Source organism: Macrobrachium nipponense, chromosome 13 (genome assembly GCF_015104395.2).
Source record: "Macrobrachium nipponense isolate FS-2020 chromosome 13, ASM1510439v2, whole genome shotgun sequence".
Classification (NCBI taxonomy): domain Eukaryota; kingdom Metazoa; phylum Arthropoda; class Malacostraca; order Decapoda; family Palaemonidae; genus Macrobrachium; species Macrobrachium nipponense.
Window position 1 is genome coordinate 100136170 of NC_087206.1, and position 15652 is coordinate 100151821.

Sequence of the window (15652 nt, forward strand, 5' to 3'; positions counted from 1 at the left end):
CCACCTCAACTCGAGTGACACTCGAGCTTAACAATGCCATACAATGGTCAAGGAATTTAATGGTTTTTATGTAATCTCTCTCTCTCTCTCTCTCTCTCCTCTGTATCTCTCTCTCTCTCTCTCTCTCTCTCTCTCTCTCTCTCTCTCTCTCTTACTGAGATGAGATAATTTTCATGGACGTGTATGTAATAAGTTTATCATTAATATTTTCCAATAATAATAACTATAAGTACAAAATTCATATCTGAGTATTTTAAATACAATAATCATTCCATTTCTCTCTTTTAAATACTGTAAGGACAACTCTCTCTCTCTCTCTCTCTCTCTCTCTCTCTCTCTCTCTCTCTCTCTCTCTCTCTCTCTCTCTCCACAAGATACTTGTCATACATTTGGTGTTTCTATTTCTTCCTTTTATCTCTCTCGCTCTCAGCAAAAGAATTGATGGACAGACAATCATAATTGCAGTCCTCTCTGTCTCTCTTCTCTGGAGAAATATATGTATTTATGGGAGGGGGAAAAAAGTTGCCTACAGACATTCATTTCAATCTATTGAAACCACCGTAAGGAGTTATTTCTCTCTCTCTCTCTCTCTTTTCTCCTCTCTCTCTATCTCGTCTCTCTCTCTCTCTCTCCTCTCTCTCGATCTCTCGTTCTCTCTCTCTCTCTCTCTTGTATTTTAATGAAAATATACAGTAATTTGTGAATACACAGTGTTGCACATGAAAAAAGTAAATTAGTGATAATTTTAGAGATACAGCCCTAAGAAAAATTGCAAATTAGTAGTGAAATTTTCCCTGTGGACGTTTTCAAGAACGTCGTTCCGGCTTACGACGATTTTCGGGTTATGACGCGTCTTAAGAACGGAACCCCCGTCGTAACCCGGGGACCGCCTGTACACTGGTCCCCCCGTATTCGTGGGGGATGCGTACCAGACCCCCCCGTGAATAGTTAGAACCCGCGAATGTTTGGAACCCCTATAAAAATGCTAAAAACAGCCTATTTTGTTAGTTAAAACTCAAGAAAAACCCACTAAAATTTTTCATACTTGGTTTTTTAATAGTTTTATCACAAAAAGTGCATTTTGTGATGAAATTGATAAAAAAACCCAGGAATTTGTGGATATTTCTCATAGAAAAATACTGCGAATGTGCGAATTTTACGCAAATAATGCAGGGAAACGCTCCCGAGTGAAATCCGCGAATCCGGAGAACGCGAATACGGGGGCTCCACTGTATATATATATATATATATATATATATATATATATATATATATATATATATATATATATATATATATATATATATATATATATATATATATATATATGTAGTATATATTATGGTAAAAAAAAATAAACCCTATAAATCAGCAAAAAACTAAACAAAGATAGGAAAAAAGGGTTTCATTTGATTGTTCTATAATCTCTCTCTAAGATATATACCAAATTTCAATACTATAGCTTTAAAAGTAAGGGAGAAGATAGAATTTGAAGGTCAATAAGTATAGTTTTTAGATACAGGCATTCAGAGTTTTTCTTTGTATTTTTACAAAGACAATGTTAAATCAATAATGATTGTTATGAGTTTTATATCTTTTTGGGTATTAAACCTTTAACGCCGATTGGATGTATTAAACGTCAACTAAAATTGTTGTCGTATGCCAATTGGACGATGGTACGTAGACGAAAAAAAGTTTTTTTTTAAAATTCGCGGAAAAATAGTTATAGGCCTACTAGGCAAAAACTTTTAAATCACTCGCCTTGAGGGATGCTGGGAGCTCACTGATCAAGGCGTTGCTTTGTTTACAATCGTTATCCAGCCACGCAAGCGCGAATTTCTTTCTTTTCGCACTAAAAACCATCAGCGACACATCTCAGAAATTATTTAGTCACTTTGACATCATTTTTGCACCATTTTATATTAGCTGTTACATGGAGGATTATATAGGAAAATGTGCGCAATTTTATGTAGAATACAACAAAAAACAACTCATGGTTGTAGCTTTTATCATTTTTGAAATATTTTCAAGTAAATAACGATAAGTGCCAAAATTTCAGCCTTCGGTCAACTTTGACTCTACCGAAATGGTCAAAAAACGCAATTGTAAGCTAAAACTCTTATATTCTAGTAATATTCAATCATTTACCTTCATTTGGCAACAAATTGGAAGTCTCTAGCATAATATTTTGATTTATGGTGAATTTATGAAAAAAACTTCCTTACGTCCGCGCAGTAACTCTTCCGAAAAAATCATAAATTTTTTTGTCCAATTGTCGTAATTTTTGCACCATTTTAAATTAGCCGTTACATAAAGTTTTATATATGGAAATGTGTGCAATTTCATGTAGAATACAACCAATAACAACCCAAGGTTGTAGCTTTTATCAGTTTTGAAATATTTTCATATAAATAACGATGTGCCATAATATCAACCTTCGGTCAACTTTGACTCGACCGAAATGGTAAAAAAACGCAATTGTAAGCTAAAAATCTTACATTCTAGTAATATTCAATTATTTTCCTTTATTTTGCGACAAATTGGAAAAATCTAGCACAATATATCGATTTATGGTGAATTTATGAAAAAAAACATTTTCCTTAAGTCCGTGCGGTAACTGCCGAAAAAAATCAGAATTTTTTTCGTCCGATTGTCATAATGTTTGCACCATTTTAAATTAGCCGTTACATAAAGTTTTATATATGAAAATGTGCGCAATTTCATGTAAAATACAACTAAAAACAACCCATGGTTGTAGCTTTTATCAGTTTTGAAATATTTTCATATAAATAACGATATGTGCCAAAATTTCAACCTTCGGTCAACTTTGACTCGACCAAAATGGGAAAAAGACGGAATTTTAAGCTAAAACTAATATATTCTAGTAATATTCAATCATGTACCTTTATTTTGCAACAAATTAGAAGTCTCTAGCACAATATTTCGATTTATGGTGAATTTATGAAATAAACTTTTTCCTTACGTCCGCGTGGTAACTTCCGAAAAAATCATAAATTCTTTTGTCCGATTGTTGTAATGTTTGCACCATTTTAAATTAGCCGTTACATAAAGTTTTATATATGAAAATGTGTGCAATTTCATGTAGAATACAACTAAAAGCAACCCATGGTTGTAGCTTTTATCAGTTGTGAAATATTTTCATATAAATAACGATAAATAGAAAAAATTCGTCCTTTGGTCAACTTTAACTTGACCGAAATTGTCGAAAACTGCAATTGTAAGCTACAAAACTTACAGTCTAGTAATATTCAATCAATTACTTTCATTTTGCAACAAACGTGAAGTTTCTAGCACAATATTTCGATTTATGGTGAATTTTTGAAATCAGCTTTTTTTTTATGTCCGAGCATTACGAATTCATGCATCACTTTGTGATAATATTTTATCTGTGTTGCCTTGATCATTGTACAATGTGTTATATACGAAAATTGATCGCAATTTAGTGTACAATACAACGAAAAAAATAACTCTTTAGCTTTAACCGTTTTGCTCACAGCGCGATTTGTATACAATTATATATGAAATTTTTTTTCGCGCTGTCATATATCCCAATATTTATTTATGATAATGATATTTTTTTTATTTCTGATGGTTGCATACTAAACTTCAGGCAGTGACAAAAAAAGGAGCCAAAAATGAACTCTTAATCTTGAAAACCAAGCGTGCTGTGATTTTTTGAAAAAAACATTTTTTCCGCTTCTGCGCTCACTCGCGAACGCTGCCGGCATACGGGAGACAATTTTTGAAATACCGCTTCGGCGTTTAAGTGTTAATAAACCAATACTGTTATTTGTCGTAATTTAATCATAAATGAAGATCTCTTTGCTCATAGATCATAGCCTGGAGCACTGCGTCAGGTGAGACGGGGTACTCCTTCAAATGCAACTCTCTCTCTCTCTCTCTCTCTCTCTCTCTCTCTCTCTCTTCTCTCTCTCTCTCTCTGTCAGCTCTCTTCACTTACGAGATGAGAGATTTTTATGGTACATGTATGTATAATATGTTTATTAATATTTTCAATTATAATAGTAATAACTGTAATTACAAAAATCATATGTGAAAGTATTTTACAGAAATACTACAATAATTGCTCTCTCTCTCTCTCTCTCTCTCTCTCTCTCTCTCTCTCTCTCTCTCTCTCTCTCTCTCTCTCTCTCTCTCTAGAATGTGTGTTTTTTTTGTATGATAAATAAAATGATTTAATTTTCAAATATCAGTATTAATGTAAAATGCAATAATATCAATTCATTAAAAAAATATTAAAGTGAATTAGCAAGATTTTAGTTTATAAATAAAAAATTATGTAAGAATGAAAGAAAATCCATTTTACCTCGCATCTTGTCTTTGAACTCCACATAGCCAAGCTGAGATGGCTGGGGTCCAACAGCTGTCAAATAAATCAAGTAATGTGCAGGAGGGGGAGTGTGTTCCCCACTCAGGATCGTGTAATTTCTCTCTCTCTCTCTCTCTCTCTCTCTCTCTCTCTCTCTCTCTCTCTCTCTCTCTTATTGAGATGAGAGAATTTCCATGGTACATGTGTATGTTTATTAATATTTTCACATAATAATAATAGTAATATAACTAATTTCAAAATTTATATGTGATAGTATTTTAAAGAAATAAAATAATCTATCCATTTCACTCTATTAACCCCTTCAGCACTGGGACGTACACATGTACGTCTTTTACGGTACAGTAATAAAAGACTGGGACGTACGCGTGTACGTCTTTCATCCCTCCTCGAAAAGCAAAGCGTTTTCTTTAGCTTGGATGGTTTCCAGACACAGTATTGTGTACGAGAGAGGTGCTGAGCTCCACCCCACAATTCATTCTAACCAATGAGCGTCCGATGGACGTCGTGACCGTCATTTTCATATGGGATATTAGGAGGGGTACTGGCCAACATATACCAGTGCGCCTCAGGCTATTATCTGAGAAGGATGATTACGATTTTGTCCGTAAACCATGTAGATTTGAATTCCAAATCTTTTTCCCCTTTTGATTGCAGTTATTTTATGTTTTTTTTTTTTTCAGTATCATGTCAGATGATAGTGTTTCAGAGTCAGGGTCTGAGTACCTGCCAAATCTATCAGATGATGATTATAGTGATAATTTTTTAGAGGTTGACAGTGACAACGAGTGTTTGGAAGACATTGAACCTCTTGTCGATGAAGGCTGGCAGTTCATAACTGATCCATCTTGTGACTTGCGCCCAGACCCACCCCCCCCGATTCACGGAGGGTGGCAATGGGATTCCTGCTTATACACCAGATTTCATCTGCTTACGTGATGCATTTTTTTTCCTTTTTTGTGGTGATGTAATTGACAAATTGTGTGAATGGATGAATGCGCGGGCAGAGTAGTACTTTCATTCAACAGGAAAGCGTAAGGTGAAAGGACTTCTATGGAGGCCTGTTACTTGTGATGAGATGTGTTTTTTATAGCTTGCAGATGATAATGGGGTGAATAAACTGCCCCATATGTATATACGTATTGGTCACGAGATGCTGTTGCTTTTTTTATCATTATTATTATTATTATTACTATTATTACTGTTTTATTATTATTATTATTATTACCAGCTGCCTAAACATTCATTGATGTATATGCTGTTTCTGTATGAAACCTAGGAATAACTGTTTCAGTAAGAAAACTAGTACTGCTATTACCACTACTACTATTTTACTACTACTTTACTACTTTTTCTGCTACTTTATTTCTATTACTTTACTGCTATTTCTACTACTTTATAACAGTTCCTACTTCTGCAATTACTTTTTCTACTAAATATTCCTATTTTTTCCGATATTCTTACTATATTTTTTGTAATTTTTTGACAATGGGGTAAAAAATATTCATTGATATCCATACACACAATGTTTTCACATAAGAATATGAAGGAAAAATATGAATAACATAAAATTTAGTGGGAGCAAGTAATGATTGATACTCGCGGTCGACAGGGGGTCTCATGCGGTATGCAAGCATTAGCAGCAATGTAGCAGGCCAGTGGCGAAGGGGTTAAATAAGGATAACTCTCTCTCTCTCTCTCTCTCTCTACTCCTCTCTCTCTCTCTCTCTATCTCTCTCTCTCTCTCTCTCTCCTCTCTGCTCTCTCCTCTTTTCTCTTTTGCCACACAAGATACCATAGTGGCCATAGTGGTAACTCTCGCCCTCTGTTTGGGCTGGAAGTGTATGTATAAGTATGTCTTTAAGGACATTACTACATTTTATGGTAAAATAATAATATACGTACTAGTTTACAAATAATAAGTTTAATGAGATTAAACAGTAACAACATTTCTCTCTCTCTCTCTCTCTCTCTCTCTCTCTCTCTCTCTCTCTCTCTCTCTCTCTCTCTCTCTCTCTCTCTCTTACTTACATATTTATTTGTTTTGTAGTATAAATAAATGATTAGCCTTATAACTAATTTCAAATATTAATAAGATGAATTAAAAATAGGGATTCCCAGTCTTTTTATCCACTTGGAGGAAGCTGGGAGGGAGTAAATGACAGTTTGATATATGAATTGTGAGGGGAAGGAGTCAGAGTCTAGGAGTTATTCTCTCTCTCTCTCTCTCTCTTCTCCTCTCCTCTCGTCTCTCTCTCTCTCTCTCTCTCTCTCTCTCTCTCTCTCTCTCCCCATTATTATTCTCTTTGTCTCAGAAATAATTCATAATTTCACTCTTGATGGTCAGATATATAATGTTGCCATTTAACCCTTAAACGCCTATTGGACACATTTCACGTCAAGATAAATTTTCTGTCGGGTGCTGATTCGACGTATTTTACGTCGGCATAGAAAAGTCTTTTTATAGGCCTACCAGCCGAAAACTTTTGAATCACGTGCCTTGAGGGATGCTGGGAGTTCACGGATCAAGGTGTTTTGTTTACAATCGTTACGCAGGCGCGCAAGCGGGAATTTCTTTCTTATCGCACTAAAAAGTATCAGTGACACATCTCGGAAATTATTTCATCACTTTGACATAATTTTTGCACCATTTTAAATTAGCCGTTACATGGAGTATTATATATGAAAATGTGCAAAATTTCATGTAGAATACAACAAAAAATACTCATGATTGTAGCTTTTATCAGTTTTGAAGTATTTTCATATAAATAACGATGTGCCAAAATTTCAACCTTTGGTCAACTTTGACTCTACCGAAATGATCGAAAAACTTAATTGCAAGCTAAAACTCTTATATTTTAGTAATATTCAATCATTTACCTTCATTTTGCAACAAATTGGAAGTCTCTAGCACAATATTTCGATTTATGGTGAATTTATGAAAAAAACTTTTTCCTTACGTCCGCGCGGTAACTCTTCCGAAAAAATCATATGTGCGATTGTCATAATGTTTGTACCATTTTAAATTAGCCGTTACATAAAGTTTTATATATGGAAATGTGCGCAATTTCCAGCACAATACAACTAAAAACAACCCATAGTTGTAGCTTTTATCAGTTTTGAAGTATTTTCATATAAATAACGATAAGTGCCAAAATTTCAACCTTTGGTCAACTTTGACTCTACCGAAATGGTCGAAAAACGCAATTGTAAGCTAAAACTCTTATATTCTAATAATATTCAATCATTTACCTTCATTTCGCAACAAAATGGAAGTCTCTAGCACAATATTTCGATTTATGGTGAATTTATGAAAAAAAAAAAACATTTTCCTTACGTCCGCGCAGTAACTCTTCCGAAAAAATCATACATGCGATTGTCGTAATGTTTGCACCATTTTAAATTAGCCGTTACATAAAGTTTTATATATGAAAATGTGTGCAATTTCATGTAGAATACAACTAAAAATAATTGAAGGTTGTAGCTTTTCTCATTTTCGAAATATTTGCATATAAATCACGATAAATAGAAAAAAACCACGTTCGGTCAACTTTGACTCTACCGAAATGGTCGAAAAACTTTGTTGTAAACTAATTTAAAAAAAAAAAACTTTCCTTCCCTCCGCGCACCGATTCTCCGCCGCAAATCTCTGAAATGCGTACGTTGCATTCTCGGAATATTTGCTCCGTTTCATATTAGACGTTTCATAGAGTTTTATATATGAAAATGTGTGCAATTTCATGTAGAATACAACAAAAAATAATTAAAGGTTGTAGTTTTTCTCATTTTCGAAATATTTGCATATAAAAATATATAAAAAATTCGACATTCGGTCAATTTAATTCGTCCGAAATGGTCGAAAACTGCAATTGTAAGCTAAAAATCTTACAGTATAGTAATATAAAATCATTTATCTTCATTTTGAAACAAATTTGGAGAATCTAAAACAATATTTAGATTTATGGTGAATTTTTGAAAAAAAAACATTTTTTTTTACGTCCGTGAGTTACGAATTCATGCATCATTTTGTGAAAATATTTTCTCTGTGTTGCTTTGATCATTTTACAATGTGTTGTATACCAAAATGATTGCAATTTAGTGTACAATACAACGAAACAAATTAACTTGTTACCTTTAACCGTTTTGCTCACAGTGCGATTTGAATACAATTATATATGAAATTTTGTTTTCACGCTATCATATATCACATTATTTATGTATGATAATGATATTTTTTTTCATTTCTGATGGTTGTATACTAAACTTCAGGCAATGCCAAAAAAAAGGAGTAAAAAATGAACTCTTAATCTTGAAAACCAATGTGCTGTGATTTTTTGAAAAAAATATTTTTTCCGCTTCGGCACTCACTCCAAGACCGCCTCGGCATACGGGAGACGATTTTTATTATACCCCTTCGGCGTTTAAGGGTTAATGGTCTCTCTCTCTCTCTCTCTCTCTCTCTCTCTCTCTCTCTCTCTCTCTCTCTCTCTCTCTCTCTCTCTCTCTCTCTGTTATTGGCTGTAGGTATATATTTTTAATAGTAAAATGTTTAAGATGACTGAAATTATATAAATAATATAACCTGAAAGATTAATACAGTAATAGGTTAGTAATTTTAGGTATATTTGAAGTAGGACGTTATTTAAGGTATACATTCGGTATCTGAACTTTCAAGATAGGCAGTTATAAGCATTTTTTAGTTGTGGTTTTAACTATTCATGGGTGTGTCTGGTACACATCCACCGCGAATACAGAGGGACCACTGTGTATATATTATATATATATATATATATATATATATATATATATATATATATATATATATAATATATATATATATATATATCACAAGGCAGAGAGGCAAAGACATGTCTCAATGTACATAAGATTTATCGCTAACATTTCACATAGTTTCGACGCATCTTCAAGGCTGGGGAATTGATAAGAATGCATATATATAAGACTTGTCACTATTACAACATGGTACAATATTTAAAGTTGAACACTTGATACACTAAAACATTTAAAAAGTACAGATTACTGTACAATAAAACACTAGGTTGGAGAGACAACTTACCAGAGTAAAAGTTAGAGAGTGACTGAAGGACAGAGCTGAGGAAAAAGAAAATACAAAACTGTACAAAAGACAAGAGACTGAGAACTGAAGTAAACAAACAAGTAGTTAGGCTATGAAAAATTGAACTGACAAGGACTGGGCATTTAAATTCGGTACATTGGTTTTGATTAAAATGGATTCTAATGTTAAAATCATCTTTATTGGCTGATCCAATAATTTTAAAATCACCGATGTCCAAGCGGGAGCGACAGGTAATAGAGTGATTACGGATGCCAGATAATTTTGGATTAGATAATTTGCATCTTGTTCAGAAACTGGCCCCTTTGTGGGCGTAGAAACAGACTTGTAGAAGCCTCTTCTTGCATCCAACATAAGTACCCATATTACATCTGGGACGTATTTATAAACTATGTTGGACATCAAAGGCGGGCTTAATCTTTGGCTCTGAAAAGAGATTGGATGGTTAGAGGATTTTTCAGAATCAATTTTAGATTCAAGGCTGGTAATTCATTAATTGCATAACTTACTTTTTGAAGGAATTGTCATGTAGGAAAAGGAACTTAGCATAGATGTTTAACTTGGGAACAATATGTATAGGAGCTGGGGTGTTTATTTTCATGTTTGAAAATTCATTAAGAGTTCTATAAGTGAACTGAGAAGAAACAATTGTTGTGAAAAAAGTTTACTAAAAAATATATTTTTTTGTGGAAAGAGACCCAACTGGAACAGAGGACAAAGGCCCTATGAAGGAGGGTGGAGAGGACAATTAATTTAAAATTGAAATTACAAGAACTATAGAAATTCATCCCTAAGCCTGTGAATGTACTCTTTCTTTAAATTCCTGTATGAAAGCTATTATTGTCTCTGGAGACACGTAAATCTAAAAATGGCAGGGAGTTATGGGATTCTTTCTCTATGGTGAACTTACTATTAGGATGTTGAGAGTTAATAAATTCTAAAAAAGCTTCACTCATGGAACCGGGGCTGTGGCGGGTACTTGTTCATGAGTCTCTCCGAGTGTAACACCTCCAAAGGGGGATTGTACACCCACAGCCAGTGATGGGTTGTCTTCATCATGACAGTGGTGCAGGGTGAGAGAAGGGACTGAGCCGCTATGGTGACTCAGACCTACCCGTGAAAGCCAGGTATGGCAATTCTTCAGGTGCCAAGGTTGATGTTGCTGTCCCTTGGGACAAGGCATCTAGAGGAACTGTGAGAAGGTTCTCGCCAACTTTTGATACATTTAACTCATTCAACTTTCGCTCGCGTTGCAGAAGGAAAACATAGAGGAACTGTGAGAAAGGTTCTCGCCAACTTTTATACCTTTAAACTCCTTCAACTTTCGCTTCCCGCGGTTTGCAGGAAAGGAAACAATTTTTAAGAAAAGGAATGCTTCGTTTGACAAGTTCAAAGAGAGGGGGGCACGAACAGTCAGTTCTCTCTCTCTCTCTTTTTTTTTTCCCACGTACTTACCGGGTTACACTGGAATGAGCAAGGGAATAGGAGGAACTCTATGGGATCTACTCCCCAGAATTTGTATATGAGAGACTATGCTCCAAGGTCAATCTTAGGATCTCACCGAACATACGTTCAATCTGTTCAGGATGGATAGTACTGAGAAGTTTGAACAAACAGTTCGGCCCGTACTAGTCGTCTTTGGAGTTCTGTTATCATTGTAGAAGTGTCCCTTTGGGACAGCTTCACCTTTGCTCTCTTCATTAGAGAATGAAGGAGGTCTGCATTCAGTCCTTATTCTTGTCTCTCGAATAAAGAAGAATTAGGCTGGTGCTCAATTAACAGGAACGAGTATGCTAGTATATTCTCCTTGTGACATGCGTTTGTTAAAAGTTGCACCATCTGAGTAATAGGTGCATACCTGTAAATTAAGTTAAATGCCTCAGTGGCATGGTCGGTATGGTGTTGGTATGCCGCCTTGTTGGTCTGCTTTCAGTCCTTATTCTTGTCTCTCGAATAAAGAAGAATTAGGGTGGCGCTCAATTAACAGGAACCTATGAGTATGCTAGTACAGGCAGTCTCCGAGTTACGATGGGTTCAGCTTACGACGTTCCGAGGTTAAGACGCTTTTCAATTATATTCATCAGAAATTATTTCCAAGGTTACGACACATGTTCCAGGGTTACGACACCTACAACGCTCATCTGGCAGAAGAAATATGACACCAAAAATGCAAAATCATTATTTGAAGTTTTTTTTTCAATGAAAAATACAATAAGAATGCAGTTTACATAGTTTTTAATGCACCCAAAGCATTAAAAGTAAGGTTTTCTTAGGATTTTCTATGATTTTCGGGCTTATGATGATTTTTGGGTTACAACGCATCTCAAGAACGGAACCCTGTCATAACCCAGGGACTGCCTATATTCTCCTTGTGACATGCGTTTGTTAACAGTTGCACCGTCTGAGTAATAGGCGCATACCTGTAAGTTAAGTTAAACGCCTCAGTGGCGTGGTCAGTATGGTGTTGGTATGCCACCTTGTTGATCACGAGTTCGATTCTCAGGCACTCTATTGAGGTGTGAGAGACATGTATTTCTGGATTTCTGGTGATAGAAGTTCACTCTTGATGTGGTTCAGAAGTCATGTAAAGCCGTTGGTCCCATTGATGAATAACCACTGGTTCCATGCATCGTAAAAACACCAAACAAACAAACATACCTGTAAGTTAGTTCTTCCGGTATGTGACCGAGACGAAGAGTTTGCGATTTTTATCTTGAGACGAATAGTGATGGTGTTTACCAACAGCAACACAAGGTTGGCTTTACTATCACCAAACAAGAGGGTTTCTTTCCTCTTGTTTCGGTTAACTTACAGGTGTTCAAGTGTATGTGTGATGCACTGGATAGTTCCCTAAGTCGAATGCATTCTAGCGCATTTCCAATAATTGTTATTACAGGAATTGGGAGTCTTGCTGAATGATTGAATTCCTTGGAATTTCTGGCATTCTTGAAGTGTTTTGGTTTTCTGTGATTTCCAAACACTTGGACAAGGTGGGCTGGAATGCACAAACAGGCAACTCAGTTTACGGAGTTGAGCAAGGGGCAGAGTTCTGCTTTCTTTCTTGAGATTCTGTCTGTCTTAGTATTGTTTCTCTTCTGTTGAGGATTAGGTACTAATTCAGATCTCTCTGCTTGGCCATCACAGACATAGGTCCCTGGTTGGCTTGGAATTCCTGCATAAGGTTCATGTATTGTACTACACATTTGTCATTGTGAGAATTTTCTGACAGATATGTCTCATTAGACTCATTACCCTGTTTACCCCATGGTATAACAGATGTCTGTAGTCTTCTGCTCCATCTCATCGACCCGTTGGCCGCTGCAGTGACTCAGAAGGATTTTCTTCAGACAACGAGTTTTGTCTTCTAATATACATTTTTCTAATTCATTAGGTGTTCAGTTATTCTTTGTTCACCATGAATTTAAAATGAATAACAGAAGACTTAGCCTGTTCCCCATCTGACTAGCTGTTCTTTCTGGGTAAATAGAAGAGTTCCTCCCGGATCCAACCCACAAGAAGTGGTTCTTCAGGCAGTACAATCCCTATGCTTTCACAACTAAAGGCTTCCTGCCTTCATTGCAAGCGTAAACTTTCTTGCCGAGCAGCAGTGAAATAGTGGAATAACTTCTTAAGTCCTTTGAAACATGCCAGGGATTAGAGCAGTCTTCACTGGTTGGTGTCCAAATTGTTTCTCCTTAGTTGAGATTCAACTACTGATGAGAAATTTTTCTGTCTTGCTATCACAGGGACCTCTGTTTCCAGAAGGCATTTGACTCCTGTCTAGCATGCACATACCTAGCGAGAATCATCAGACAGTGCTTTGATTTCCAGTTCTGACCATCACCCTTCAAAAGGCAGGTGTCATGTCGTGACTCCGTCTTGGATGTGCAGTCATTCCGCATCTATTGACAAGTGCGAATCCTTCATGATCTCCTGCATTTTGGACTTTGTATTGGTTGATTTCTATCAATAATTACTTTGTCCTATTGGTGTGCTGCTGTATCTATGGAGGATGGACATCCTTCATTGAATGTCTATTCCTTTCCCCACTGCTGGCCCCCAATGAAGAAGTGTTTAACAACACATCTTCCTCAAGTCCTACCAGATTGTGAGAAACTCTTCTGCAGATGGCTATGTCGAATGTACGTTCTCTCTCAGAGAGCAAACAGTGCAAGTGGCTTGGTACTTTCATCACACTGAAGAATATTTCAGACTGGAAGCTATATTCAGTCTTATTAGGACCTCATATCTTTCTTCCTTCGGGTAGGCAGCAGGCCCATAGGGCCTTGGAACTCCTTTTTTACTTGGACCAGTGGTGAATGCTCAACAAGTTGTGTTTGCTTACCCAGCTCCTTCAAGAGGACAAGTTGCATCTCGCCTATTGTGTGCAGTTCTAGAGGTGTGAAGGATGTGAGAGTGACTGGCCTCTCCCCCTTCCCCCTCGTTGTCCTACTCCTCTTCCTTCAGGTTGAGGACACAACTCGAACTTGCACTTGTTGGTCGGATAGCCTGCACATCGAGTTTCCTTTCTATTTTTCTTATCAGAATCATAGAAGCAATCCCACTCCTTCCTTTAGCAAGAGGAGGAAGGAGACTGGCAATAATCTTCCCAGAATTTTGCATTAATGCCTCCGATTCTAAATATTCTTCCCAGCCTCTTTTATGGATGAGTTACGATTCCTCACTTATTTTGAAAAGGTCCAGAAGTCTGACTCTTGATCATGCAGCTCTAATACTTTTATCAAGATGTCAGAGGCATGGCACTCCTCCTCACCCTTATGACCAGGAGGACTAGCCCAGGTGTGCTGAACTCCAGTCAGTTCTTGAAGCTCACTTAGGTTCTTTCCACCAATCAGTGAGTCTTCCTAATGTTAAGGACCGAGGTTTGTATATTGTGTAGGAACAAATCACAATTTTTTAAAGTAAGTTGTATTTTTTTAACCATACAAAGCCACCGCTCAATCTGACACTAGATGGTAGTTACTGCCTAACCACCTCGTTCAAGAATTGTAAAGGACCTCAGGTTTGTATAGTTAGGAAAAATATGATTTACTTTTAAAATTAGTGATTTTTACATAACCGCCACAGCTTCCTTTGCAGAAGAACTAGAAAGTGTTAGTGGAGAAAGTAGTAAGGAGAGAATTAGGTGTTTTGTTGACTACTGTGATTAGGCGTACTCGTTATCAAGTTTCAGTCATGCAACAAAGCTGCTAGTTTGCTAGCTCCGATCTCAGGTGCCAGCATCGCCTGCACCCTCTCTCATGCACTTGGTGCCAGGGGTGACTAACCTGGTGCCAATTCTCTCCTACTAGCCTCTTGCCACTTGCTCCTACATCTGGCTCTCTTTCTTCCTTTCCATACCTTTACCAGTCGTGTGTCTTGGTACAAAGCTCCCACTTAATTGTAGGTCAAGCTTAGCGACAACCAGTTGCAGTTTTATACTGCAGGCTCTCTTAACTGGTAAGGAACAACAGGCATTGTATTCATTGCTAGCAACTTTTCTATTTCAAATTCATTTCATGTCTTAATATTTAAGAGTAGAATACTATGTCCATATATCCCACCTCCTCTCAGTGTGGGATTCAGCTATGTATGTATATTTACTTGACAAGTTACCTATATAAAATGACATTTTTATAATAAAATAAAGATTTATATATACTTACCAAGTAATGGCAGAATCAGAACCCACCCTCTTCCCCTCCGATGGATATAAGGCATAAAACGAACGAGGATTGTCTGCTGGGTCGTTACAGTATTCTGTTAGTGGGACAGGCTACCTACACAAATTATATTGCAGCACTAACCGCAAAATTTTGAATCTAAGCTGTTGTTCGAGTGGAAACTATGGCAATGTAATTATGTACTTGGTAAGTATATATAAAACTTTATTATAAAAATGCCATTTTCAAAAATTGAAGATGCAATATTTGTATGGGATTGGAATTAGCAAACTGTAGTGTAATTAACCAGCAGTCTTAAAAAAAATGGTCCCAAGGATGTGGAAATGGAAGTTTTGCACAACTTTCCTAGCATGCAGAGGCAGTGATTTATATGTGGCTTTCAACAGTTAATATTTGACATCATGTAACTCTTGTATCATCTTTTAATAAGTATGTTTTATGTGTTGTATATGTTTGGAGAAAGGGTCATAGGTTTACTACTGCCTGCACTACTCACAATTATGT

The 15652-nt window shown here is 36.3% G+C and overlaps 1 protein-coding gene across 1 annotated transcript in view; it reads left to right on the plus strand.

The window, feature by feature from the left end:
• LOC135225224 (uncharacterized) overlaps positions 1 to 15652 on the plus strand; it is a 255163-nt gene that overhangs the window by 132687 nt on the left and 106824 nt on the right. The gene's annotated exons all lie outside the window — the stretch shown is intronic.